The sequence below is a fragment of the Teleopsis dalmanni genome, chromosome 1 (assembly GCF_002237135.1).
Source record: "Teleopsis dalmanni isolate 2A chromosome 1, ASM223713v2, whole genome shotgun sequence".
NCBI classification, from domain to species: domain Eukaryota; kingdom Metazoa; phylum Arthropoda; class Insecta; order Diptera; family Diopsidae; genus Teleopsis; species Teleopsis dalmanni.
Genome location: NC_051846.1, coordinates 104,752,011 through 104,756,078, shown reverse-complemented (window position 1 = coordinate 104,756,078; position 4,068 = coordinate 104,752,011).

The following is a 4,068-nucleotide window of genomic DNA, read 5'->3' as shown; positions in this document are numbered from 1 at the left end:
AGACAGCGTTTACGGTACCAGGTAGGCCACTGTACCAGTTTACGGTTATGCCATTCGGGTTGTGTATGCCGCTCAGAGAATGTGTCGTCTGATGAACAAGGTTATTCCAGCAGCTCTACGTGAACGTGTATTCGTTTATCTTGATGACCTATTGGTATGCTCAAGTGATTTCGAAACTCATATGATGTTATTAAAGAAAGTTGCTGATTGTCTAAGTAAAGCTAATTTGACAATAAATGTACAGAAAAGTAAGTTCTGTCATATAGAAGTAAAGTATCTGGGATATATTGTGGGCAACGGCATTATTAAAACGGATCCTGCGAAGGTTGAGGCCATGAACATGTTTCCAGAGCCCAGAACAGCAAAACAACTTCGACGATTTCTGGGCATGACAGGATGGTACAGACGCTTTATACAAGATTACGCGACGATTGCTGCACCCCTGCATGACTGTCTTAGCAAAGGTAATTTAAAGAAATTCACCTTAACTGATCAGGTCAAAGTCGCTTTTGACAAGTTAAAAACTAGCCTCATTACCGCACCAGTACTGACGAATCCCGATTTTAATCAACATTTTTACATCCAATGCGATGCTTCTGCAGATGGCGTAGGGGGTGTCCTGTTTCAAATAGATCAAGCTGGAAATGAACGGCCTATTGCCTATATGTCTTCCAAGTTGAATAAAGCACAAAAGAATTACAGTGTGACCGAACAAGAGTGTCTTGCAGCTGTACTTAGTGTAAAGAAGTTTAGAGCGTATATAGAGGGCCTGCCATTCACAATCATAACGGACCATGCGAGTCTCGAATGGTTGATGAACCAGTGTGATTTGTCCGGTAGACTAGCGAGATGGAGTTTGAAATTACAGGCATTTGACTTCAACATAGAACATAGAAAAGGTAATCAGAACATTGTACCTGATACACTATCAAGGATGTTTGTTGACGAGATAACACAAGACACTCGCAATCTAGATGTTGATTTGCAGTCACCTTTCTTTGTAACTGATGAATAAAAAGCACTCATCGAATTAGTGACCAAGGAACACCAACGTTTAGTTGATGACGTTCAAACACTGATAAAAGAATGCGAGATTTGTAATACTTCTAAGGTGTGAAATAGAATGAGAAAACCACTCATGGGAATTCAAACCTTAACCGAAAAACCATTCCAACGTCTGTATGTGGATTTCATGGGACCTTACCCTAGGACTAGCACAGGCAATACGCTGATTTTTGTAGGGCTAGACCACTTCTCAAAATACGTATTTCTCAAACCGATGCGTTCAGCTACAGTCCAGAATATGATAAAGTATCTTGAGACTGATGTCTTCCATACATTTGGTGTACCAGAATTCATGCATTCTGATAACGGGAAACAATTTATTTCAGAAGCCTTTAATTCGTTCTTGCAAAAATATGGAGTGAAACACATTCGAACTGGATTGTATTCTCCTCAAGCCAATGCTGCCGAACGAGTAAATCAGTCAGTACTTCAGATCGTTCGTTCTTATATACAAGAAAACCAACGTAATTGGGATCAGTATGTAAGTGAGGCAGCATTTGCGCTCAGAAGTGTAAAACACAGCTCGATAGGTATGGAACCATATATGGCCGTGTTTGGGTCACATATGATTCAGCATGGCGCAGCATATGAGATAATGAGGAAGCTGAGCTCCATACAACAATCCGAATTTGAAATATTAGAAGCGACAGACAAACAATTATTGATGCGAAAGAAACTGACGGCAGAATTGAAAGCAGCTCACCAGCGGTCTGGAAGAGTGTATAATCAAGGAAAAAAGGACATTCAGTTTAGAGCGGGGCAAGTAGTATATAGACGCAACTTCAGACAAAGTAAACAAGCTGATGGTTATAACGCGAAGTTAGGGAAGAAAAACATGAAGTGCGTGATTTTAAAGGCAATAGGTTCTTCGCTATATGAGTTAGGAAACATGAATGGGGTTAGCATCGGGATATACCACGCAAAGGACATCTTTTGTCAGTAAGGAGTAAAAATCGTATCATGACAATTAAATGCCTGGCTAGATCAGTCGAAAAAGGGTGAGACTCTGTAACTCAGGGTATGGGTCGAAGCCACACGTTGGGCCCAAAAACACAAACAAAATAAAGTAAGGAAGCTGACAGCCTACCTTTGATGTTTTACAATGGTGCTCCATATTGCAGGCAACATCGGCACCGTTGAGCCTGTTATGCAGGCCTGTGTGGAAATAAAATGGTGATACAATAAGAATAACAGAAATATTATGGGCGTCGCGGGTTTACCCGCGACGCCCATAAGCACGGCCAACGTCCGTACCGGTGGTTGTGTTTTTTTGTTAGGTGAGCGTGCACTTCACCATCTGAATCCGCACCAGATCCCATTGTTTTATTTTCTGCTTTGCGAATAATTTTTTTATATTAGAATATAATTTTTTATATATATATAATTACTTTGTTTGTTTTTCTGTATATATATAAATTATTCACTAATCTTCAATCACTAAAAATTAGAAATGTAGATTGCTCGCACAATCAAAATAAAGAAATATGTAAAAGCTTTGATACATTTTTTGTTTTGGTTTCTTTTGATCAAAGTGACAGCAAAAGCTTTAGGAGTTGTAAAGATCAATGCTGCCAGAGCAATGCACAATGGAAGTATTAGAATAAGTTATAAAAGGAAAAAAGCAGGTAATGCAGGTGGGGCGTTCGGAATGTACAAAAGAAAAAAAAAAACAATATTAACTGAAGGTGCAATGAACGATCTCCAAAAGTGTACGGGATGAGTTTACAACGGGTGAAATTACGGAAAGATGATAGATATAAAAAGAAAGAGTGTTTGCTAGCGGCCTTCTTGAAAAAGTATTTTGAAAGGTGACGGTCGATTTCCGCGGGCAGTTTAAAAAAAAAAAAAAAAAAAGTTTTGTACGATATATTGAAATATATTAGCTAATAGTGAATATTAAAGTTAGCTATTATGAGTGAATATATTAAAGTGAATATTTAAAATTAAAAATAAATAAAAACAAGAAAAAAAAAGCAAACTAAATATCACAAAATAACTACAGCAGTAGAAAAATATCAGAGAATGAATATCTGAAATTGAAAGCTATAAATTATCATAATTAATAATTATGTGATATAGATTCATTAAAATATTAAGTGGCATCAACAAAGTAGCAAGACACGCGTTGTGTGTTGAGGTTCGAATGTCAGTTCGGTGCGGAAGATACTTTTCAGTTTGGAATTTGAAAATTCAATGTAAAAAGCGTGCGTACACTTGTCATGAAACTATTAAAAGAAAAATAAATGCTAACTAAACATATGTAAATAAAAATTTAAAAACAAAAAAAAAAACAAATATTTAAATATATTTAAAAATATATTTAAAATATTTTTATATTTGTTTGTAAGAACTCAACAAAAATAATTTACATTTTTGAAAGTTTATTATGTAAATAACAAAAATTTGATCAGAAAATAAAAAAAAAATTAAATTAAAATTTAGTGAAATTATTTATTACAAATTAAATAAAAATCACATAAAACTTATACATCAAGTATTGAACAACGATTGTTATAATTTCATTACCGCGGTGCAACAATCTCTCCACAACAACAACCACAATACCAACACCAAGAGTCAACAACAGTGAATAATAAGAAATTACCTTTAGAAGAGGAAGAAACAAACGAAGAAGCACACAAGCCTGAATTTAAGGGTCAACTACAACAACAGCTAAGTGGCGAATTAATAAAAAAAAAAAAAAAAAAAAAGAAATAATATTAATATACTATTTAAATAATATTAATATACCTGTTATATACCTATAATGTTTTTCTATAATATAATTTTCACAAGTTTCTTATTAACATTAAGTTTTTAACATTCCATGTAGTTAATATTTGAATCCGAAATAATTCTATAACTAATTTATTTATTTTTAGAATGATTTTTTTGATATTCTTTTCTTTTGCATATTCCAGTTCAAATAATTTTTTTTTTTGTAAACTTAATTTGAAATTGTAATAGATATGTATGTATAAAGGCAGTGATTATCTACTGTTA